This window comes from Callithrix jacchus, chromosome 3, assembly GCF_049354715.1.
Source record: "Callithrix jacchus isolate 240 chromosome 3, calJac240_pri, whole genome shotgun sequence".
NCBI classification, from domain to species: Eukaryota; Metazoa; Chordata; class Mammalia; order Primates; family Cebidae; genus Callithrix; species Callithrix jacchus.
The window spans coordinates 185168804-185194801 of record NC_133504.1 but is presented as its reverse complement, the minus strand read 5'-3'; the positions used below and the strand labels follow the sequence as shown (position 1 = coordinate 185194801).

The 25998-nt window shown below is 47.4% G+C and overlaps 1 long non-coding RNA gene across 1 annotated transcript in view; it reads right to left on the bottom strand.

Moving 5' to 3' along the window:
* Positions 1-10288: 10288 nt before the first annotated feature.
* The window catches only part of LOC118152112 (uncharacterized), a 52653-nt gene continuing 36943 nt past the window's right edge, over positions 10289-25998 (bottom strand). The window contains exons 2-3 of the long non-coding RNA XR_004740464.3: positions 11095-11188; positions 10289-10349 (exon numbers count right to left, since the gene is read on the bottom strand). This is a non-coding gene — a long non-coding RNA (uncharacterized LOC118152112). The remainder of the gene's footprint in view (positions 10350-11094; positions 11189-25998) is intronic.

Here is a 25998-nt window from a genome sequence, read left to right as displayed (position 1 = left end):
CAAGCAATGGGGAAAGCATTCCCTATTTAATAAATGGTGGTAGGAAAACTGGCTAGCCATATGCAGAAAACTGAAACTGGACCCCTTCCTTATACCTTATACAAAAATTAACTTAAGATGGGTTAAAGACTTCAATGTAAAACCCCAAATCATAAAAACCCTTGAAGCAAACCTAGGCAATACCATTCAGGACATAGTCATGGGCAAGGACTTCATGACTAAAACACCAAAAGCAATGGCAACAAAAGTCAAAATTGACAAATGGGATCTAATTAAACTGAAGAGCTTCTAGACACCAACAGAACTAGCATCAGAGTGAAAAGGCAACCTACAGAATGGGAGAAAAATTTTGCGATGTACCCATCTAACAAAAATCTAATATCCATAATCTACAAGGAACTTAAACAAATTTATGAGGAAAAAAACATCAAAAATGGGCAAAAGATATAAACTGACACTTCTTGAAAGAAGACGTATATTTATGTGGCCAAGAAACCTGAAAAAAAAAGCTAATCATCACTGATCATTAGAGAAATGCAAATCAAAACCACAATGAGATACCATCTCATGCCAGTCAGAATGGCAATTATTAAAAAGTCAGGAAGCAATAGTTGCTGGTGAGACTGTGGAGAATAGGAACACTTCTACACTGTTGGTGGGAGTGTAAACTAGTTCAACCATTGTGGAAGACAGTGTGGTAATTTCTCAACCAGAAATACCAATTGACCCAGCAATCACATTACTGGGTATATACCCAAAGGATTATAAATCATTCTACTATAAAGACACATGCACACTGACGTTTATTGCAGCACTGTTTATAATAGCAAAGACTCATAACTAACCCAAATATCCATCAATAATAGACTGGATAAAGAAAATGTGGCACATACACACCAGGGAATTCTTTGTAGCCATGAAAAAGAATGAGATCATGTCCTTTGCAGGGACATGGATGAAGCTGGAAGCCATCATTCTCAGCAAACTAACACAGGAACAGAAAACCAAACAGTGCATGTTCTCACTTATAAGTGGGAGTTCAACAATGAGAACACATGAACACAGGGAGGGGAGCATCACACACAGGGGCCGGGGGCCTGACAGGAGGTGGGGGGAAAGGAGAGGGAGAGCATCAGGACAAATAGTGAATAAATGCGAGGCTTAAAACCTAGGTGATGGGTTGGTAGGTGCACCAAACCACCATGGCATGTGTATACCTATGTAACGAATATGCACATTCTGCACATGTATCCCAGAACTTTTAAAATAAAATAAAAATAAACAGAAAACCTGACAGAAGGTTGGGTTTAAATTGAGCCGGAGGCTGGGTTTAAATCGTGACACTGACTCCTCGAAGCATTTCCGGGCTTCAGTTTCCACATCTGTAAAATGAGGCTAATAATACCTACTAAACAGAGTTGTGTGAAGAGTCTTGTGAGTTACTGCATGGAGAACATTTGGAGAAGAAGCTGGCAAACGCCACTGGCTTGTCACTGATGGTAGCGAGTGTCCTCAGGAGTGTGCCCCAGCAAACAGGGAGACAGGCTGGGGGCAGGCAGATCAAGGCGTCTGAGCAGGGCCTGGACAGGCATCGCCTCTCAGGAAGAGGGTCAGGGAAATGGAGTACAGCTCAGGGGAAGAGTGAAAGCTTGACCCGGATACATGGATCATGAACAGCAAAAGCCAGAGCCCCGGAAGGCAGCAAGGCTGGCCCTGCCAAAGGCGATGCATTATAAACAGATTTACACTTGCAAAGGAGGTTCTGTGCTAGCAACGATTTAGGTGGGGATTTTTTACACAAAGCATCAATGTGACCTCTCTATGTGCATTTCTAAAGTGATTGACGATTCTCCGAGGTCAAGTTGCAGTGGTATGCAGATTCTTAAAAATCGACCCACGCTGGTTAATGCCACCAATAACTGAAGCTGAGAAAGGTAACCTTGTTTGCCTTTCCCAGTTACTGCTCTCCAGCCCGTGCATAAAATGCAGGCAGGGACTGCCAGCAGGCTGCTCCAGCGGGGTTCCTCTCCGACTGTTCGGGGCCCCGGCACCCACGTCTCCACCACCCAGAGGGGCCTCCTTAGCACACCCAACCCCACAGCCTTCCAGGGTCAGCTAGGCTGACGGAAGTCCCGGGATCACAGGAAGGGTCGCCTGGGAGAAGGGCTGGCGTGGGTCTAGCAGCAAGTCCCGAGTGACCTTGGCAACCCCCTTCCTCCTCTGCCAACTTCCTCGGGTGTAAGAAGGGGGCCCAGGAGGAGATCATGCTGTGGGTCTCCGCGGCCCTGTCCAGGCTCCTTCCTGGGTCCTTGAACGAGTTCCTTTCCTCTGGCTTGGACAAGGGGTTGGGGTTGGCGGTGGGGGTGCTCATCGATCGTGTTCCCACTCCCTGAGTTGCAAGGCCCCGGGTGGTGACCTGGGACCAGACGGGGCTGAGTGCCGACGTTGTCCCAAACTTCATGCAGAGGGAAAAGCACCGCTGCCCTCTAGCGGCCTTTGGCCGGAATGACCTTGGGCCGAGGTCCTACAGGGCTCCCCGTGAGACTCAGTGAAATCCACATTCAACAGCGCTGCATCTCCTCTGCGTGTCAGGACCCCACACGCCAGTGAGAGGCACGTGCCTGCCCATGGAAACTCACTCCTGGAGAGGGACAGGTGCATGGGCCTGTCCACTCCTGGAAACAGGTGCAAAGTACCACTCATAGCGCCTTTTAGCAATGTGACCTTCACCTTTCCTTATCCACACTTCATCCTTAAAACTGGGCTAAAAAGAAAATGACTTCCTGCCAGCAGCTGGTCACCATGACTATGTCTCGTCGTTCACACTGCCCCCAGCCTGGACCAAGCCTCCAGCCTCTCTCCCTGCTCTCGCGGCTCCCGCCTTGCCCCGCGCCGTTCCTTCTGCACATGGCAGCCGGAAGGTGCTCAGAATGCCTCTGCCATCGGACCGCACCATCCTCTGTCCACCACCCTCCAGGGCTTTCCACCCCACCTGGAGGACAAGCCGAGTCCGAGCCATGGCCTCGGTGATCCTGCAGGATCTGGGCCACCACCTCTCAGGACATACCTCTCCCCAGCCCACCGCACCCCGCCACACAGCTACCTGTCCTGGAGCACAGCAGCCTTCCCCGGGCGCTCTGCCCCGAGGTAGCAGCTCACCTGGCGCCCTCACCCTCAGGTCTTTCCCTCTGTGTATCCTCCCTGGAGTTTTTAAATTTCAGCTCTCACCCCACCCCAGCCTGACTCCATTCCTCTCCACCGCACCCATTGCTATTATAGTCTATACTTAACCCAGTTCACCTAACGGCTGCCTCCCCCAACCAGAATGTCAGCTCCACGGAGACAAGGACTTCTGTCTGTTTCGTCTCCGCTGTGCCCTGGCATCTATTGTCCTACATAACTCATTGCAAGTGCTCGTAAATATTTGTAGATTAAACAAACAAACCCATGAGTGAACAAGTCTGGGTTCGTTTCAGCCAGTGAATCTTGCGGGAGAGGGGGCGGTGGGGGTGGGGGTGGGTGGCAAATGTTATCTCCTAGTATTGTTTCTCTGAGCTAACGTTGAATACGAAATGATGAAGTGGGGGTGCTTACTGCTGTGGGGCACAGAAATCCCTTTCTCAGTGTCCTAACCCCAGCAAGCTCTTGGGGGGCGGGGGGACATAGAAACTGGGATTTGAAATAAATAGGAATTTTCCCAGGTGAGGAGGCAGCAAGTGTAGAAGCCACAGAAAGGTGCACAGAAAGGGAGCAAGGTCGCCAGGGTGGCTGGGGTCCAGGGTGTGGGGGTCCAGGGACCCAGGAAAGAAAAGGAGGAGGAAGGAAGGCAACCACTTGGCATGCACAGGACTTTGCATTAAAAGCAAGCTCTGCCTTCAAAAGCTTGGGTCTTAATGTAAACAGTATGCAGAGGTAGGTCGGGGTTGGGCAGGGAGAGTTTGAATCTGGGGAGGTGAGTGAGCACTCTTGTGTTCTAGAAAGATTGCTCTGGCTGCTGTAAGGAAGCTGGAGGGTCAGCCCCAGGAGGCTGCTGCACTAGTCCAGGTGAGAGACTATGGGCTGTGGGAGGCAGCAGCAGGGGGAGCTGAAGAGCAGGTGGCAGGTGGGGGATGGGAAGCCCATGGACCAGAAGGATTGGTAGAGGGGCAGGGAGTGACAGGCATGACTGTTGGATCTTATATGGCTGTGACCAGGATGAATGAGACAGAAGCTACCTCCCATGCCCCTAAATCACTTTTTTCTTCCAGCATTTCCCCATGATTTTTTGGATTGTTAGCCACAGGTATGATTGGAGACCACAGAAAACCTGTTTTATTCCCACTTAAAAATAATTCACAGGGCCTTGCCAATATCGTTGTAAATGCATTGGATGGTACTGCTGTAAAAGTCAGCATCACCAGGGACCACATCAGTAGGAGTAGAGTGACCAGAACATAGGAGGTGATACCCCCTGGATACAGGTTGGGGTACCTGTCCCAGCGTGCAGTCCAGCCCAGAGTGAACACTGATATGTGTGCCAAGAGGAGGGACCCCCAAACACACACCCAAATAGCCACTAGCAGCGTCAGATGAAGAATCTCAGGGTGCTCACCCTAAAACTAGGAAGACTCAGAGCAGATATAATACCCAAGAGCTCTGTGGCTGTGGTGTGCCTTGCTTCCATTTGGGGCTGGGGTGCCAAATGTAGAATTAAGACACACATGGAGGCCAAGCACCGTGGCACACAATCATAATCCTAACCCTCTGGGAGGCTGAAACAGGCGGATCTCTTGTGTCTGGAAGTTCGAGACCAGCCTGGGCAACATGGCAAAATTCTGTCTCTATTAAAAATACAAAAACTAGCCAGGTGTGGTGGGACGTGCCTGTAATCCCATCTGTGGCAGGATGATAGCTTGAGTCTGTAGGACAAGGCTGCAGTGAGCAGAGACAGTGCCGCTACACTCCAGCCTAGGCGACAGAGCAAGGCTGGAGTCTGTTTCAAACAAAACAAAAAAGCATGCACAGAAGCCAGAGCTGTCCAGGAATGAAACTGACCGAACTGGGCATAGGAGTAAACCAAGGAGAGATGTCACTCTCGGGGAGAAAATAGAGGGCGTACCTGCATTTGAGGTTAGACAGGTGACCTTAAGTCATCTTCCCAAAATTGCAGATTCACAAATCTGTGACTGAAACGTCCCAAGAAGGGAGCTGTGAGAAGGCCCTGAGAAGCAGCCACCCACGCCTGCCCAGATTCCCACTCCCATCAGGAGAGACCTAAACCGAGAGAGCCACCAGGCTTGAGGGGCCCATGTCCACCGCCACATTCTACAGACTGGCGCCCAGAGAGTGGAGGGAGGGGCAGACTCACACAGCGTCACACAGCTCACTCCTGCCCTGCCTGCTGCCTGAGTTCAAGATCACCGACACTCCCACTCACTCTGTTTCCTTACATTTCACTTGTGATTTTTTAAAAGGTCAGTTTATTTCCTATGATCGGCAAGAAGGAAACTGGCATGTGAGAGGGTGAGTGTGGGTGGCTGTTTCCAGTGAAACAAGAGAAAGTTTTTCTGTCAAAACTGCAGAGGAGAGATGCGCTGCGCTTCATTAGGGTCAGCCCGAGGCCCCAGGCCTGGCTCAGTCACTGTGGCTTCCTCACTCCTCCATGCTTGACCAATATCTCTGGTCCCCCCCAACCCTGACAAATCCTTCGGCCCCGCCTGGGGCTCGATGGCAGGCGTCTGAGGTTCTCCAGCCCCTGACAAAGGTCAGTCCGCAGGCCATCACTGCCAGGGCCCTGCTGACTCCCATGGCTGATAGCCAGCGATCTGAGGCCCCAGGGGCACTGCTGTGCATCACTGGGTGTCGGAGCCAGTGGCAAGGACCCGCCCATGCCGGCCAGTCTCCACTCTCTCCACTCCCCAGTCCAACCCAGCCCCGCCCTGCTGCACGGCTCTCAGCCTAGGGCGCTGGGGGCGTTTGGGGCCACCTAGTCCTTTGTTGGTGGCAGACTGTGCACCGCAGGGTGCGTAGCCACAGCCCCAGCCTCCACCGACGGGATGCCAGCAGCATCACCCGAAGATGGCCCAGTCATGACAGCCAAAATCACCCCAGACACGGCCAGATCACGGGCGAAATCAGCCCTGCGTTGAGAAGCTCTGAGCTAGAGCCAACAGCATCTTCTTTCTTTGCCTTGCTTCCAAAATATTCTTGTGAAGTTCTGCAGGATAAAAAACAATGTCTACATTTTTATGTTGGGATGTGGACATGAATGGGAGGTCACAAGCCCGGCCGTGACCCCGTGGAGGTCGAGGGTGTTTCACACGTGGCTATCATGCATGGACAACACCTTGCTGGCACTGGCTGTCCCAACCCCAATCCAATCCAGCCCTCTCCTATCATGGAGGAAGAAAGTGCTGCCCAGAGAGGTTAAGCAACCAGCCTGAAGTCACACAGCAGGCGTAGTCATCCAACCCCCTATCCAGTGCTGTTTCACCACCCTACACCAAGCCTGGATCCAGCCAGCACCCAGCAGGAAGCTAAAACTTTGGGGGAAGCAAAGCATCCCCTTCCAACGGGAACTCAAGACATGGGCAGAACCTCATTTTCATGTTACAATGCTGTGAAAATGTGCACAGCAAAATGTGGTAAAAACATGGGTTGGGGCCAGAGCTGTGGAATGAGAGCACACTGTTTGCCATGGGAGCCGGCCAATAAAAGGAAGAGTCCGAAATTGTTTGTTGCGATTTTAAGGGTCATTTTTTCCCCCTTATAAAAAAGAGTAATTTTCATTTACAGGGACCCCGGGCAATTTTCCATCGAATTTGATGTTTTATAATGTCTGCAGAGCCACACAACCTCGGCAGGCTGTGCGGGCCGCAGACGTTTTATTTTCAGATGTTCGAGGTTATTGGTTCATCAGGAGCAAAGGGAAAACGCGGCTGAGTTTACACGAGTCGGTAAGAAAGGCGGTGGGGGATGGTCTGGCGGCTGGAAACGAATTTGCGGTGAAGCCCCCAGCCCTCAGCCAAGTGCCACCCCCACTCCAGTAGCGTCCAGAACACTAGGCTGGTGAGGCTGGCGCAGGGTCATTGCCCCAGGTGAGGAAGCTGGGACCCCCCAACACACACACACCTCCAGTCCAGAGCGCCCGACTGCACTGTGCCTCCCCGCTGACCTGCTGTGCACCCATGGAGGATGGGACTGCTATTATCTCTGGTTTTCAGACGAGGAAACTGGGCTTAGACAAGTTAGCTACTGGCCTGGGGCCACCCGAACAGGAAGTAAGAGGTCTAGATCTAACTACTCTGTCTACACTGGGGCATAATCCTTTCACCACCACCATCATACTAGGTCCTTCCTGCTCACCCAGGCCCCTCTTTCGGCTTCACAAGCTGGGTGCAGGGTAGGGGGTGTGGGATACAGACAGTGAAAGGGATACAGACTTTTTTTTTTTTTTAAGAGACAGAGTTTCACTCTCGTCACCCAGGATGGAGTGCAATGGCACAACCTTGGCTCCTAACAACCTCTTTCTCCTGGGTTCAAGTGATTCTCCGGCCTCAGCCTCCAGAGTAGCTGGGATTACAGGCATGCGCCACCATGCCCAGTTAATTTTGTATTTTTAGTAGAGATGGAGTTTCTCCAGGTTGATCAGGCTGGTCTTGAATTCCCGACCTCAGGTGATCTGCCCAACTCAGCCTCCCAAAGTGCTGGGATTACCGATGTGAGCCACCGTGCCCGCTGGGGATGTGTTCTTTACCCTGAGTGCTTATAAGATTGCTGGAGACTTGAAACAGCCACTCAAAACCCATCCCAATGGACAGTGCTTCACACAGGGCCTCAGTTTCCTTTTTTGTAAGATAGCCGTGACACTACTGATTTCACTGCAAGGTTATGAGGCTTCAGTGAGATAACCCCATTGGAAACAAGCCTGGTCTTGACAACAAGGGTTGCTCCTGGCCTGCTGAGATAGCAAAACAAAGAAGGGGTTATGGGAGTAAGGCCTAGAGACAGAGGGTGAGGAGAGACGGAGCAAGGAGGATAAGGAATGGCAGTGGAGAAGCCCGAGGACAGCTGAGAGAAGAGCACAGTTAGGGTCCCCGTGGCTGGGCTTTTCCTGAGCATTTAGAGTGTGCCAGGCTTCGGGCTGGGGGCTTCATGTGTGGAAAGCCATTCAATTTCCAACAAGGAGAGTGGAGGTGATTGTTTCTCCTTTACAGACGAACCCTCTGCTGCAGAAGCGGTGACACGGGCATGGATCACACCCTGAAGGCTGTTGTGATGGGGCTCTGAATGCAACCTGGGGACCTAGAGGCATCACCGTGGGGCAAAAGGGCAAACAATCAATTTCTCCACTCCAGGGAGAGGCCCCTTCTTTCCTAAGATCTCTCTTCTTCCAGAGCCTTCTCTGTGGCCAGTAACTCAGAAAGCAGGGAGGGACCGTGGGAGAAAGCAGGGAGGGACCAGACGTAAATGCAGACATTTTTGTTTTACACAATACCTGCTCGTATAGAAATGGAGAATACTGTGGGTGAGCTCGGAGAAAATGAAAACCTCCCGAATCCCAATCCTTAGACCTGATGCATGATTTCCAAACATTCATACCAAGTGGGATCATGATGCAGCTTACATTTGGCAAGTTCTTTTTGAACATAATTATCATAACGGACAGCTTTCCACGTCAGTTAATATTCTTGTGCAGCACTGAAATGCTAACAGGGTGTGCAGAATGCTGTCAATCCATTTCCCAACTCATCGGGCCGCCCGCTCTCGCTTTCCATGGGTCAGTCACCCACGATCGGCTGAGCTCTGGAAATGGATGAATGCAGGACAATAAGATATTCTGAAAGAGAGAGACTATATTCACATAACCTTTGTGACAGTAGATTGTTACTTTTATTATGGTAGATTGTTATAATTACAGTAGGTTGTTATAATTGTTCTTATATTACAGTAGACTGTTATAATTGTTCTATGTCTCATTGTGCCTGATTTATAAATTAAACTTTATCATAGGTATGTGTCTACAGGAAAAACACAGCATATTTAGGGTTTGGTGCTACCCGGGGCTTCATGCACCCACTGAAGGTCTTGGAACATATGCCCTGCAGATAAGGGGATAAATTGGTATTTGTGATGATTTAGAAGGTGGCATTAGACACCCTCATAACTAAGGTTGACATTGTCATTTGCAGGAAAAAGACAACATCACACAGCCCCCAGGAACAGATAGGAAAGACAGAAGGGGTTTGCGGGAAGAGAAGGGAAAAGCGGTGAGCAGAGGAGAGAGGGGCCGGCGGTATTCGCATCCAGGGCATAGAAGATGCGGAAATTCCCTGCTTGTCAAAACAATAGGGGAAATGGAGGGCTCTGATCTCAAGGGCATGGGCAAAGCCCAGCCAGCCAGGGGCTTGTCAGCTGCATGTTTCCTGTATTTTGGGGAGCCGGGGAGGCCCCCAGCTACTTCTGCTTCCCCCAATCCGGCGGCAACTCCACTGAGCTGTGACAACTTCTCTGCGTGTGCCCCATCCCAGCTGGCTTGCACAGCCTTGAGGACAAGGACCACACTGGAATCTGTTACCCAAGTATCTTATGTAGGGCTGGGCACAGAGTCACTAGCAGTAAATGGGCACGTGAGAGAATGAATGAGTGAGTAGTTCTTGTAGAATTTAGAGCGGGCTCAGTCAGGTGCACAAAGGAGAAGCAATGGGAAGCTGTTTTCTGACTCTGTCGTTAGAGAGTCAGAGGAACTGATGAGACATTGACTTGATTTCTTCTCTGCTGTTGGTTGATTCTGCACATCCAACAAATTACTGAACCTCTCTGACATCCAGTTTGCTTGTGGGTAAACTGGGGACGATGGGAGGTGTTGCTGGGGCTGATGAAGATAAGACGGGTGGCATTTTACTGTATGTGATTACACCCAGAAAGAAAAAGGGAGGGTGAAAGCTCTAAGCCAGGCACCTGGCATCAAGAGGATATTGATTGTTAGAAAATCCGTGCATTTTAAGGGGTCCCAGGATTTGTTTTAATCAAATGTGGTGAGACCCAAAGGAGTGACTGTCATGAATGACAAGCTTTTATCTCACAGATCGCTAGAAATGAGAGGCACAGCACTCCAAGCAAGTCGCCAGGGCCAGTCAGGAGGCAGAGAGGGTGGAAACATGTGGGCAAGAGCCTTTGCTGAGAAGGCCGGGTAGCTACACTGGGTTGTCTAGGGGCGCAGAGGGGAACCGTGGTTCTGACTGACAGCTTGAGGTGGGTGGAGTGTAGGATCTGGACTGCTTGGTTTACATCTGAAAGTCATACTCACAGGAGTGGTTTCCAATCTGTAGAAACTGGCTAGCCCTGGGAAAGGGCAGCCTCTCTAAGGTCTGCAAGGCACCAGAATACAGAAAATACAAAGCATCAGAATACAGAAAATAAAAGACATGGTTTATACACTATGAGGCCCAATGAGGTAACAGGGCTTTAAAATCAGCTGGATTCAAATCCCAGTTTCATTGCTTTTGCGTTGGTGGCTTTTAATTTTTAATTTTAATTTTTTGAAATAGAGTCTCATTCTGTCACCCAGGATGGTGTGCAGTGGTGTGTTCAGAGCTCACTTCAGCCTCAACTTCCCAGGCTCAAGCAATCCTCCCATCTCATGTAGCTGGTGTGTGCCATCACGCTTGGCTAAGTTTTTAAAATTTTTGTGGAGATGGGGGTCTCACTCTGTTGCCCAGACTGATCTTGAACTCCTGGGCTCAAGCAATCCTCCCATCTCAGCCTCCCAAAGTACTGAGACTGCAGGCATGAACCACCATGCCCAGCCTCGTTGTGTGGCTTTTAGCAAGTCACTTAGCCATTCTTAGTACCTGTGCCATCAGCTGTAAAATGATGGCAGCAGCTACCTCTAGTGATGTGTCAAGGGGGGCCAGCCAGGCCTCTGCTTGGGACACGGCTCAATAAGGGCATGGAGATGTCACTGGCATAAATCAGAAATCCAGCTCTCGTTAGCACAGGCCTCCATGCACATCGCTGACAGAGTTGGCCAAATGGGAACTTGCACCCTGGTCCTGCCAGTGTGGACACTGCCTGGAGTGGAAATTGAACCACGCTATTCCCCGGATGACCCACCTCAGCCGTACGTTTCCATGCCAGGCTCTCCGCAAGCTTGATCCACTTGGCTCCAGCCATCAAGGGGGGATGTGAAGTCACAAATCACAGCCAGCTGAGATTCAGAAACAGAATGAGGTATTATGTAGGGCTGTTGACCCCAGATGAGGGCTTTATTTTATTATCTACATTTTAGACTCTTTAATATGCCTCCCAAGATGCTGTCTGGTTTGGAAAATCACCTATAATAAATGCACATAATAAATCTCTTATTTTGAGCATAGCGAGGCATGCAATTTTTATTAATAAAAATAAGCTCCTCTCTGCACCCCACCAAATAAGCATTCCAGAAGTATTTAAAGACAATCTGTTGAAAGGATGCCAGCTGGTCCACCTCCCAGGGCAAACAGCCAGTCTCAGCTGGGCCTCCCCTGCTCGCAGGTGAGATGAGAGGATGTTCTGGAAGGTGCTGGCGTCTGCTCCCTTCCCTGTCATCTCGTGGGTCCCAGTCATTCCCAACCCTGGGCAAACTCATTCACTCCCTCTCTCCCTGGAAAAATCACACAAGGATATATGATCTCTTTCTGCTCCCTTGTCCTGAACTAGACCCTTCCCATCCTGCCATCCCTGGGGTTCCTGGCCTCGTGTCTCCCTCCCTCCTTCATCAGACACTCTGCAAATCTTGTCCCTAGGACAAGGAGAGGAAAACACCCTGTGTGTCCATCACGGGAAGATGGAGGGGAGATGCAATTCCTGATGGATACGTGACAGATTCCACCACTTTACAGCATCATGGTGGATCTTAAGACCTCACACAAGGCTGAAAAGGAAGAAAGAAAGAAGGAAGAAAGTAGAGGAAGAAAGGACAGAAGGAAAGAAATACGAAATGGAGAAATTGAGATATATCCTCAAAACATCTTACAAAAAAATAAAAATATATCCATACAAATAGCAGTACAGATTTTATAATAAAAAAGCACACGTCAAAACTGTAGAATGGTTGACTATGGGAGGAACAGAGCTGGGGTATAGGGCTAAGAGGGAAAAGCTCAGTGAGAATAAAGGCTTTCTCCAGCTAGACAGGGTGAGGTCAGGACATAAGGAGATGGTCACCACAATCCTCTGCATCTGAGGCCCCATAAAGAAAGAAAATCCAAGCACACACACACACACACACACACACAGAGAGAGAGAGAGAGAGAGAGAGAGAGAGAGAGAGAGAGAGAGAGAGAGGCAAATCCTACTCTAAAAATGACAAGTTTTTTTATTATTCCAATGAGTCATGCTTGCTCCATGTCTGGCTTTGTACATGCAATTCCCTCTGCGTGAAATACTGTTCCTCACCCTTTAAGCCACTCAACTTTGCCCATCCTTCAGCTCTCTGCTCCATTTCCTGTCCTTCCCCCACCTGCCCCACCTGGACCGGGTAGCTGTACCTGTTGGATTAGTCAGCTCAGGCTGCTCTAACAGAACACCACAGACCCAGCCGCTCAAAGAACAGAAGTTCCTTTCTCACAGTTTGGGAGGCTGGAAGTCTAGGATAAAGGTGCAACAGGGTTGGATCCTGGTGAGGCCTCTCTACCGGGCTTGTAGACGGCTGCCTTCTTGCCCTGTCCTCACACAGCCTTTCCTGTGTGGGCGCTCACGGGGAGAGGGCTCTGGTGACTCTTCCTTGCCTTATGAGAACACCAGCTGTACCAGATTAGGGCCCCACTCTGATGGTCTCATTTCATCTTAATCACCTCCCTAAAGGCCCTACCTCCAAAGACAATCCCACTCTGAAGTATGGCTTTAGGGCTTCCACATGTGAATGTGTGGAGGAGGTCACAATTTAGTCCCCAACACAGCTCCCGTCCTTGTTTGTTTTCCTTCTAGAGTTTCTCACGCACCTGCGCGTATCTGAGACGATCTCTGAGCACACCGATGACAGGACTCACTCACCTTCTTCGATGGTCATCCTCGCCTGCTCAAACACCTCTGACCCCTCCTCACTGCCAAACTACAGGCCTGCATGATGTTTCAGTTGGCAAATCCAAAGGCCTCTCTTAGCCCACGGCCCTGGGACTTCCCCATGAGAACCTGCCTTGCCTGGCCCTTGGGCTCTGCCCTGTTTTCCGCTCCCTTTCCCTCCCTTCCCCTCTCCTCCCTTCCCCTCCCCTCCTCTCCCCTCCCCTCTCCTTCCCTCCCCTCCCCTCCCCTTCCCTTGCCTCCCTTCCCCTCCCCTACTCTCCGTCCCCTCCCCTGTCTCTCCCTTTCCCCCCCCCGAGCAATGGCTTCTTGCTGCTTCCACATACCAGCCTGGCTCCCCAGGGCTCACTCCCATTCCTCTCCGCGTGTTTCCTGGGGTGTGTCTCCACACCATGACTCCCCTCTTCCCTGGCTCACTGGCCATATGGAAGCCACAGGCCCCTCCATCTCGGTACACCCTGAATGAATTCATCCCTTTCCCCTACAAGCCTATTATCTGGCCCCACCACTGGTGACACTGGAGACCTGGGCATCCTCTGTGACTCCTCCATCAATCCCTCCATTGGACCAAATGCTGTCCTCCCGTCCCGCTGCTTGTCTCAGCTCCCTGTAGGATGGGGCTTGCTTTGCTGTGCAGGAGAGGAGAGAATAGAAGATGCGGGAAGCAGAGCTGGACTAAGAGTCCTGTTGGAGGCAGATTTTGAGACAAGCAAGTGAAGACAGCTGGATAGACGGAGAGGAGGGTGTTCCACTGGTCTGCTCATGGCTCCATCCCAGCCAGGAAACAGAGACTCTCAAACTGTGTAACTGAGATGACTTTACTACAAAGACTACTCATCAACTTGTGAACAAGGTTTGGGTTACCAGCAAGGGACAGTGCAGAACCCAGGGGCTGAGGGCAGGGGTGGCATCACTGCTCCTAGGCCCGATGGGGAGTGAGCAGATGGTCAGTGGAACAGAGACAGAAGTACAAGGTGGGAACAACGGGCCAGAGCAGTGAGGCTCCAGCAGACAGAAGGAGCCAGCCCTAAGCAACCTTGTGTGTTCATGTATGTACGCATTATTGTTTAGGCATGACAAGGCTGGCACATTGGGAGAGGCCTGGTACTGAAAAGATCACTTGTCCCTCAGAGTTCCCAATAGGAGAGGACCTACCATGCTATGAGAGCCTCGGGAAAACACCTGGGTGGATCAGGAGACCGGGAGGGGGAAAGGGTGGGCAAGAGCCTCCACTGAGGTTTTGGTGAGAAGGAACAAAAGAGGCAGGGCAGGCAGGCTTCGGTTTGCTGGCTTGAATACGTGTGTCTGCTCTGGGGCACAGAGCTGCTGTCCTGAGTCGTCTGGTTCCTGGCCCTGGGGTGATCAGGGCAGGTGGAGTGTGACAGCCCTGTGGGGAGGTGGTAGAGGATGTGGGCCCTGGATCAGCTGGTTGACACTTGAAAAGCAATTTTGAGTGAATTATTGTCCATTTCTAAATTGACCAGCCCTGGGAGGGGCAGTCCCTCCAGGATTGGCAAGGCCTCAGAGATCGAAGAATCTGAATACAGAAATTCAAAGACATGGTGTATACACCACACAGTGAGGGAGCTACAGGAACCAATACCACTGCCACCCCCACTCTCCTCCCACCCTCAGACCTCTGCTGATGTCACCCCTTGGCCAAAGTCAACAGGAATATGGAGGATGAGGGAGAAGGCTGGGACAGTGAGGGAGGGGACCGGACTCAGCAACCAGTAAACCAAGCTCCTGTGCAGGTAAGGGTTCTTTACTCCTGAAATCTTCCCAATAACTGCTAGTTGAATGGAGGTGCAATCAGCCTGGGGAGAGACCAGAAAGCTCGCTGAAGGACGAGCATCCTGGGCTGGGTTTTGAGGGATGAATAGGCATTTTCCAGGGAATGCTAGACACATAAACGGAAGAGCACAAGCAAAGGGATGGAGATTAACACAATATGTTTGGCAAGCTGCAAGCTTCGCAACAGTTCTGGATTGTGAAATTTCTGGGGAGGAGGCTGGCACAGGGCAGATTCCCTGGGAGTGTCTCTGCCCTCGGTCCCTTCGTTTTCCTCTCTGGGCCTCTTTGCAAAAAAGTGTGATCATGGGTGCAAAGTGCTTCCAAGGAGGCTAGTACAGAGCAAAATGCTTGGTAAGTGGTGGTGATTATCATAATGGTTATTAGTATGTCTAATAACATCACCTCGCTGTCCTCTCCAGGCCTCTGGGGTGCCTCAAATAGGACAACAGATTAGAAGTTCTTTGAAAAACAAATGGCCAACACAACCCGAGGCAGAAGCAAGGCCAGGGGGCTCAGGGAACCATCTCCTGTGGACAACAGTCTGGTGTCAGGCCAGGGGAGTGGGGTCAGGCCCCATGGCTCTGGCGCTCTGAGACAGATGATGGCTGGCCTCTTTGGGGTTCACTAGCCTCATTGATCAAATGATTCAGGGGATGAGGGAGAATGCCAGGGTCCATTTCCCATCTGTGATCAGCCTTGACTCCAAGCCCATACTCCACACCCAGTTTTCTGGACGAGGGAGAAACAGCCCTCAGGGGCCAAAAAATATAATACCCTTGGATGCCCCTGGCTGTGTGAGACCGTCTGAGAGGCCTTTATCACTGCACACAACGGCTGCCAAAGTCAGACCTAACCCCTTCCCAGGAAATTCTTGGCTCTGCTTGTGAGCAGCCCGTCTGGTGGAATTAATTTCAGCCTATATGATGCTAACGCCATGCAAACAGAGACATATAAAACAGTCCTCCCAAGGCTTTGCATGGCAATAAAGACTGAACCGTGCTTAATTTATGCACACTGCAAGGCTACCCCCCTGCAGGAAAGCATAAAGCCATCCCCATGGGAGCCGATCAGTACAGGGTTCTTCGTGCCCCTGGGCCTCACAGAGGGAGCTCGTTCCTCTTCCCGGGCTCCTTCCATCTTTCCGAGTGGATTGTAGATTTGCAGACTTGGGCTCTGGCCTTTATATCAGTGAGACAGCCACGGTGTAGGGGATCTGCAGGGGCCGTAGAATGGGAGGTGGAACTACGTCCTTGGTTCCATGCAAACCACTGGGGAAGGGACACTAGGAAGGTGATCTGCATCCTGGAATCACGGGGGCTGTCATCTGCTAATGCTGGAAAGAGATTCTGACATCATCTAACTCAGACCCAGGTGAGTTCAGAGATTTAAAATGACACAACCAAAGTCACTCCACACACTCATGGAAGGATCTGGACGTTGACGTCAGGGTAGGGGTGAGGCAAGTTCACAGAACTGGAGTTGGGTTGTCCTGGGTTAGAACCAGGACAATAACTTCAAGCAAGTTATTTCAACTCTCTGTGCTTTGGTTTCCTGGTTCATAAAATAAGGGCACTTGGGAGTTCTGGGAGGATGAAAACAGATAGTGTCTGTTCAGCATAACCACATGCCCAGCATATGGCAAACACCCAGTCATAGAAGCTACTGTTATTATGGCTTCTGAGTAAATGCTTATTTTAGTGTGGATTTCTTTCAAGCCGAGACAGGGATTCAGGCATAAGCCGTGATATGTGTGGGACCTGTGTCCCCACCACAATCTCATGTCGAATTCTAATCCCCAAAGTTGGACATGGGGCCTGGCGGGAGGTGACTGGCTCATGGGGATGGTCTTTCATGAATGGTTTAGTGACATCCCCTTGGTGCTGCTTTTATTTATGACAGTGAGTGAGTTGCCACAAATCTGGTTGTTTCAAAGTGTGTAGCACCTCCACCCTCTGTCCCTTGCTCCCGCTCCGGCCGTGTGAGATGCCTCGCTCCCCATTTGCCTTCCACCATGATTATAAGCTTTCTGAGACCTCCCCAGAAGCTGAGCAGATGCCAGAGTCATGCTTCCTGTACAGCCAATGGAACTGTGAGCCAACTAAACTTTTTTTCCTTATAAATTAAAGTCTTGGATATTTCTTTATAGCAGTGTGACAATGGACTTAAACAAGGGGCTTGTGAAGGAAGATGATCCCAGGAAGCAGGAGTTAGAGAACAAGGCGAGTGAGGGAGGAAAGCAGGAAGAGAAACCAACGTGAGTTTGTTATTGTCTTAGACCAGTCATGCTGCTGTAACAAAATACTATAAACCGGGTGGCTTGTAAACAGCAGGCATTTATTTCTTACGGTTCTGGAGGTAAGACCAAGCCACTGCAGATTCGGTGTCTGGGGAAGCCTGCTTTATGGTTTCTAGATGAGGCTTTCTTGCTGCATCTTCACATGGTGGAAGGGGCGAGGGAGCTCTCTGGGCCCTCATTTATCCCAGTCATGAGGGCTCCACCCCCACGAACTGATCATCTCCCAGAGACCCCACCCTCTAATACTATAACATTGGTGATTAGGTTTCAACACATGAATTTGGAAAGATTCAAACATTCAGATTCTAACAGTTATCATGAGTGCCGCTGTGGATAATGGGAGCTCAATTCTGCTGGTGGACTTTACAGAGAAATTTATAAAATTATCACGGATATAAAGAAGACCTAAATAAATGAAGCGATGGAGCATGGAAGAACCAGAGTGGTAGTACATTATTTTTGTTTGTTTTTCTTTTCTTTTCTTTTTTTGAGAGGGAGTCTCACTCTTGTTCCCTAGGCCACAGTACAATGATGGGATCTTGGCTTACTGCAATCTCTGCCTCCCGAGTTTAAGAAATTCTCCTGTCTCAGCCTTCAGAGTAGCTGGAATTATAGGCAGTCACCACCATGCCCGGCTAATTTTTGTATTCTTAGTAGAGATGGGGTTTCACCATGTTGGCCTGGTTGGTCTTGAACTCCTGACTTCAAGTGATCCACCCACCTCAGCCTCCCAAAGTGCTGGGATAACAGGCATGAGCCACCATGCTTAGCTTGTGTTATGTTGTTAAAAGCAAAACTGTAGATAAGGTCAGTTCAAAAGAGTTTAACTGAATGAAGCATGATTTGCAAATCAGGTAGCCTTCTGAGCCAGAATAGGCTGGGAGACTCCAGTGCAGCCATGTGGTGGTAGAACATTTATGGCCAGAAAAAGGAAAATGACGTATAGAAAATGGAACTGAGGTACAGAAACAACTGGATTAGCTACAGCTCAGCATTTGCCTTATTTGAACAGTTGGCTTCTTTAATTCGCCCAAACACAGTGATTGGCCCAAGAGTAGGTTAGTCTGTCTACACATCCAATTCAGTTGCAGTTTATTATGTACAGAGAAACCTTTAGGCTGAACTTAAAATATGTGAGGAGGCAGCTTTAGGCTAATTTTTATATTCTTAGTAGAGACAATAGTCAGTTAAGGTCTGGCCAGGGAAAGAGAAACTGTTCTGGGAACTCTAAGGAGGAAGAGGTGTGATACAGTATTGGAGGTTTTCTTAGTCTTTGGAAAGCTGAGGGAGCAAAGCCCAGGAAGGGCACAGCCAGGAATTCTGAGAGTTCGGGGATTACAGGGCAGATGCTGGAGCCCCACATGAGTGCTTCTCAAAAGGATTTTCAAAGTGGTCAAAATTCCGTATCTGTGCTTTGCAATACCCACAGAGGCATGAGAGAAGAAATATGCCTTCACTTCCTCCCTCCAACCTCATGCCAGTGCCTCACATGATGGACTCTCCCTTGGCCCACGAATATCAGAGTCTGGGAAATGTAGTTTTCAAGCTCCATGATCCAGAGGCACAGGGAAGAGCTCAGGATGGGGAGGCTGGTACTGAAAATGAACACACAATATTTGGCACAGACATAAACATTCATCCTCTTCCACCCCAGATGTATTGGCAAATGCAATAAGATGTCAATTGAAACCTCAAGAATTATGAGTCATAAAAATGAATAAAGATATGAGAATAACCAAGATATTGTTGAATACAAAGAAGAAAGAGGCACCAGGGAAGGAGAAAGGGTGTGTTCAGAGTCTCAGGACTATCCCAGGTTTAATGATTCACCAGGAGATTCACAGGACTTGACATGTGGTCACCCTTACAGCTCTAACTTACAACAGTAAAAGATGCAAAGCAAAATTAGCAAAGGGAAAAGGCACAGAGGCAAAGTCCAGAGGAAACTGGGTGCAAGCTTCTAAGGGTCCTCCCATTGGAGTTGCTTGGGACTCACTTGATTCTTCCAGCAATGAGCTATGAAAGCACATCTATCAGGGAAGGCCAATGAGACTCATCATCCAGAGTTTTTACTGCAGGCTGGATAGATGGGCCCCCTCTTCCTGACATGCACTGAACTTACAAATTCCTGGAAGCAAAGCGGGTGGTCAACATGAACCCACTGTTTGTACAAATGCTTTAGACACAGTTGGCCAGAACTTGTTAGTTCTGGAAATGGTGGCAGCCATCCCCAAATCTAAGCTCCCAGGCATCATTCCAGGGTCAGCTTCGCAAGGAGGACTTTCTAAAGAGTGTATCAGGCCTGCTGTGTGAGCTCTTTTCTCCACGAAAGGGAATAGACCCTACCAGACAGCAAAACGTATTATACACTACATTAATGACAGTGTAATGTTGACCCAGGGGTAAGATATAAATTAGTAAAAACAAATAAAGAGCATGAGAGAGGAAGACTTTCCCGCTCCCTTGTATAGGGATAAAGCTAGCATTACAAATCACTGGAGAGAAAGTATTATTCAAGATATGGTTTGTAACAATCAGGAAGACTTACAAAATTAAATACATTAGATCTCTTTTGCATTTCATTCATAAAAATGAGTCCTCAACAAAAGACTAAATATAAAAATTAAAATACATTTTAAAATAAGATATAAATTTATTGAAGGTAAAGATACCTTAAAATGCAAAAAATGGAGAAGGAGAGTTCATGACATTGAATTTGGCAATGATTTCTTGGATATGAACTCAAAAGCACAACGATCTAAAAAAGAAAAAAAATAGATAAGCAGAATTTTATCAAAATTAAAGCCTTTATGTGCCAAAGAGCCCTATCAACAGAGTAAAAAGGCACCTCATGATATGGGATAAAACTTTGCAAATTATATATCTGATAACAGTTTTAAATCCAGAATAAATAACTCTGAGAACTCAACAACAATGAAAAACAAACAGCATGATTCAAAAATGGGCAAGGGACTTGAATAGACATTTCTCCCAAGAAGATAGACAAATGTCCAATAAAAACATGAAAAGATGCTCAACATCACTAATCATTAGGGAAATGCAAATCAAAACCAGGATACCACTACACACCCATTAGGATGACTATTCATTTAAGAAATATAAACAAATATCAAGTGCTGGAGAGAAGGTAGAGAAACTGGAACCTATGTGTATTATTGATAAGAATGTAAAATGGTACAGCCACTGTGGAAAACATAATAAAAATTACTTTTTAAAAAACCCTGAAAATGTAATCCAGCAATTCCACTTCTGGGTTTATGCCCAAAAGAGATGAAAGCAGGGACTCAAACAGATATTTGTATACCTATGCTCACAGCAGCATTATTCCCAATACTCAAAAGGTTGGAAGTAACTCAACTGTTGATTAGTTCATTCTCACACTGCTATAAAGAACTACCTGAGATGACGTAATTTATGAAGAAAAGAGGTTTAATTGACTCATAGTTCTGCAGGAAGAATGGCTGGGAGGCCTCAGGAAACTTACAGTCCTGGTGAAAGGTAAAGGAGAAGTAAGCACTTTCTTCATATGTTAGCAGGAAATTGAGAGAGATGGGGAAAGTGCTACAGACTTTTAAACAACCTCCTTTTTAGAGGAGAAACAATCAGATCCCATGAGAACTGACTCACTAGAATAGCAAGGCAGAAGTCCACCCCCATGAGCCAATACCTCCCACCAGGCCTTCCTTCAACACATGGTGATGATGATTCAACATAAAATTTTTCTGGGGACACAGAGATAAACCCTATCATTCCACCCTTGGCCCCTCCCAAATCTCATATTGTTCCCACATTTCAAAACCAGTTATGCCTTCCCAACAGTCCCCCAAAATCTTAACTCATTCCAGCATTAACTCAAAAGTCCAAGTTAAAGTTTCATCTGAGACAAGACAAGTTCCTTTTGCCTATGAGCCCGTAAAATCTAAAATAAGTTAGCTACTTCCAAGATACAATTGAGGCACAGGCATTGGGTAAATACAGAGTAGAGGCATTGGGTGAATATTGCCCCTCCAAAAATGGAGAAATTTACCAAAACAAAGGGACTACATGTCCCATGCAAGTCCAAAACCCAGCAGGGTAGTCATTAAATCATAAAGCTCCAAAATCTTCTTTGACACCATGTCTCACATCTAGGGCATGTTAATACAAGGAAGGGGCTCCCAAGGCCTTGGGCAGGATTGCTTCTGTGCTCTGCCGGGTACAGCCCCCATGGCCGTTTTCATGGAATGGTGCTGAGTCCCTGAAGCTTTCCCAGGAGTGTAATGCAAGCTGTCAGTGGATCTACCATTCTGAGATCTAGAGGATAATAGCCCTCTTTTCACAACTCTACTAGGCAGTGCCTCAGTGGGCACTCTCTTTGGGGACCCCAAACCCACATTTCCACCCTCTGCATTGTTCTACCAGAGGTTATACATGAGGGCTCCACCCCTGCAGCAGACTTCTGCCTGGACATCTCGGCATTTCCATACATCTTCCAAAATCTAGGCGGAGGTTCCCAAACTTCAACTCTTACCTTCTGTGCACCCACAGGCCCAACACCACATGGAAGCTGCCAAGGCTTGGAGCTTAAATCCTCTGAAGCAATGGCCTGAGCTGTACCTTGGCCTCTTTTAGCTACAGCTGGAGCTGGAGCACTGGGACCCAGGATGCCATGTCCCGAGGTTGCACAGAGATGCAGGGCCCTGAGCTCAGCCCACAAAACCATTTTTCCCTCTTAGGCCTTCAGTTCTGTGATGAGAGGGGCTGCGCTGAAGGTCTCTGAAATGCTCTGGAGACATTTTCCCCAATGTCTTGGTGATTAACATTCAGCTCCTCTTTACTTATGCAAATTTCTTTAGCCTGTGGCTTGAATTTCTCTTCAGAAAATGGATTTTTCTTTTCTAGCACATGATCAGTCCTCAAATTTTCCAAACATTATGCTCTGCTTCCATTTTAAACATAAGCTCCAATTTTAGACTAACTCTGTGAATGCATATGAGCATACACTTTTAGGAAAAGCCAGGTCACCTCTTGAATGCTTTGCTGCTTAAAAATTTCTTCTGCCAGATATCCTAAATCATCTCTCTCAAGGTCAAAGTATCACAGATCTCTAGGGCAGGAAGAAAATGTTGGCAGTCTCTTTGCTAAAAGCATAGCAAGAATGACCTTTACTCCAGTTTCCAGTAAGTTCCTCATCTCCATCTGTGACCACTGCAGCCTGGACTTCATTGTCCATGTCACTATCAGCATTTTGGTCACAACCATTCAACAAGTCTCTAGAAAGTTCCAAACTTTCCCACATTTTCCTATCTTCTTCTGAGCCCTCCAAAACTGTTCCAACCTCTGCCCATCACCCAGTTCCAGGGTCACTTCCACATATTCAGGGATCTTTATAGCAATCCCCTGGTTTCCTGGTGCCAATTTTCTGTATCAGTCCATTCTCACACAACTATAAAAAACTATCTGAAACTGGATAATTTACAAAGAAAAGAGGTTTAATTGGCTCACAGTTCCACAGGCTTAACAAGAAGCATGGCTAGGAGGCCTCAGGAAACTTACCATCAAGGTGGAAGTCAAAGGGGAAGCAAGCAACTTCTTCACATGGCAGCAGGAGAGAGAGAGAGAGAGAGAGAGAGAGAGAGAGAGAGAGAGAGAGAGAGAGAGATGGGGGAAGTGCCACAAACTTTTAAACAACCGGATCTCATAAGAACTCACTCACTGGAACAGTAAGGGGGAAGTCTGCCCCTATGAATCAATCACCTCCTACCAGGCCCTCTTTCAACCTGTGAGGATTACAGTTCAACATGAGATTTGGATGGGGACATCCAAACGATACCAACTGTCTATTAATGGATGAGGGATAAGCAAAGTGTCTTACACACACACACACACACACACACACACACACACACACAAAGTGAAAAACTACTCAGCCTTAACAAGAAGGGAAATTTTGATATTTGCTACAACGTAAGTGAACTATGAAAACATTTTGCTAAGTTAAATAAGCCAATTACAAAAGGACAAATATTTCATAATTCCACTTTTAAATAAGGTGCCCAAAATAGTCAGTTTACAGCCACAAAAAGTAGAATGGTGGGTGCTAGGGGATACGGGAAGGAGAATGGGGAGTTAGCATTTAATGGCAAAAGAGTTTCAGCTGGTGAGGATGAAAAAGTTCTGGAGATGGATAGTGGTGATGCTTACACAGCAACATGAATTTACTTAAAACGGCACAGAACCATAGACTTTAACATGTTTAAAATGGTTAAGCTTTATGTGATGTGTATTTTATAACATTAAAAACGAATCACAGGCATGTGAATAATTGTGACTACTTAGAAATTTAATGCCTATAAGGCAAAAGGCACCACAAAAAATTTAAAAGACAGCTTAAGAGAACATATTAGCAACCTTTAGAATAAGCAACAAATTCAAATGCTTTTAAGCCCTTCAGAGAAAGACAAACAGCATAACAGAAAATAAATGGACAAAATACACTAGAGATGGCTGGGTGTGGTGGCTCACGCCTGTAATCCCAGCACTTTGGGAAGCTGAGGAGGGTGGATCACCTGAGGTCAGGAGTTCAAGACCAGCCTGACCAGCCTGGCCAGGCTGGCAAAACCCTGTCTCTACTAAAAATACAAAAATTAGCTGGACATGGTGGTGTGTGCCTGTAATCCCAGCTACTAGAGGGGCTGAGGCAGGAAGATTTCTTGAACCTGGGAGGCAAAGGTTGCAGTGAGCCGAGATCATGCCACTGTACTCTAGCCTGGGCAACAGAGTGAGACCCCATCTTAAAAAAAAAAAAAAAAAATATATATATATATACACATATATATGTATGTATACAGATATATTTATATGTTAGAGACTATATATATGTGATATATATTTGTTATATATAAATAAAACATATACATGTGATATATATTTGTTATATATAAAACATATATGTGATATATATTTGTTATATATAAAACATATATATATATATATGTTAGAGACAATTCACAGAACAGAATGTCCAAATGGTGTATAAATACATAAGAAGATGCTCGTTCTTGCTAAGATCATAAACCAAAAGATCAGGCAATAACAATACCATACAGCAATCACCAGACAGGCAAACAATATTAAGTCTGATAACAGTGGTGTGGATGGGATGTTTGCAGATGGGAACTTCTGCACAATTCCAGAAAGGTACACCTATGCAGTGACTTGAGAGCAACTGACAGTATTCAGTAAAATGAAAAATGCACACAGTTTGGAGAAGATCATTGCAATATGCATCATCGACAAAGGGTTTGTACCAAAAATATATAGCCATACCCACAGAGCCATATGACAGCTATATTGTGGCCACCCTCAGATCCCTTGTGATGCCTAAAAGCACCAAAAAGAAAACTGTGAAGTCCCTCTCTCTCTGGCTGGCTAGATGTTTCAGATGGGAGGAGACAAAACGTATGGTTAGATATAGGTTAGGTTTTGTTTCAGTGGTGGATTTCTAATTTCTTATTACACTGCTAAAAATAATTAAAAGATAGATGATAGTGTCTTAGGTTGTTTGTTCTACTATAACAAAATACCTGGGACTGGGTAGTTTATAAGAAATATAAATTTATTAACAATAGAAATTTATTCTCGCAGTTCTGGAGGCTGGGAAATCCAAGATCAGGGTGTGATTCAGTGTCTGGCAAGAGCCTATTCCCAGCTTCCAAGATGACACCCCATTGCTGTGTCCACACAAGGTGGGAAGGTAAAAGGGACAGATACTGTCCTCACATGGCAGAAGAGATGTGAAGAAATGAGCCCATGCTTTCAAGCCCTTTTATAAGTCCCCTTGTGATGTTGTAAAACATGTATTTGGTCTTGGCCTTCATCCCCGTGTCCTGGCATCCAGCTCCTAAAATCCTTGAAATCTTCAAAGTGATGTGCCTTTTTATATACTAAGGAGATGACTGATGACTCTCAGGCCCTACGTAGCTTCAGGATGGGAGCTGGTCTCTGGAAAAACCCAAGGGAGGATTAGAAGATTGGATGTTCCAGCACCCCCACCCCAAACTCCAGGAAGGAGATGGGGCTAAAAGTTATCTTGATCACCAATGGCCAATGATTTAATCAATCATGCCTATGTAATGAAGCTTCCATAAAAAAAAAAACAAAACAAGTGGGTTTGGAGAGCTTCAGAATAGCTGAACACATGGAGGTTCCTGGAGGGTGATGCACCTGGAGAAGGCATGGAAGCTCTGGGTCCCTTTCCCCATATCTCATCCTGTGCATCTCTTCACCTGTATCCTTTGCAATATCCTTTATAACAAACTAATAAATGTAAGTAGATATCTCCCTGAGATCTTTGAGCCACTCTAGCAAATTAATCCAACCCAAAGACAGGGTCTTGAGAATCCCAATTTATAGTCAGTGGGTCAGAAGCACAGATGAGGTGATTTGGAGCTTGTGATTGTCATCACAAGCCTTGTGATGGGGGAAGCCTTGTGGGACTGAGCTGTCAGCCTGTGGGATCTGACACTCTTTCCAGGTAGACAATGATAGAATTGAACTGACAAGACACCCTGCTGGTGTGCATTACAGAACTGACTGCTTTTTTAATGTGTGGGGGAAAAGCCCCACGTATCTGGTGACAGAAACATGTGAGAATTTATTAAAAGAAACTGAGTTTGTTTATTTCCATATTCACAGAGCCTTATTCCCATCCATGAAGCTTTCACCCTCATGACTTAATCACCTCCTAACTGTCTCAGCTGTTACTACTATCACACTGAGATTAAGTTTCAACCTATAAATTTTGGAGGATACATTCAGACCTAGACGGATAGATACATACATAGAGAGATGATAGATAGATAGAT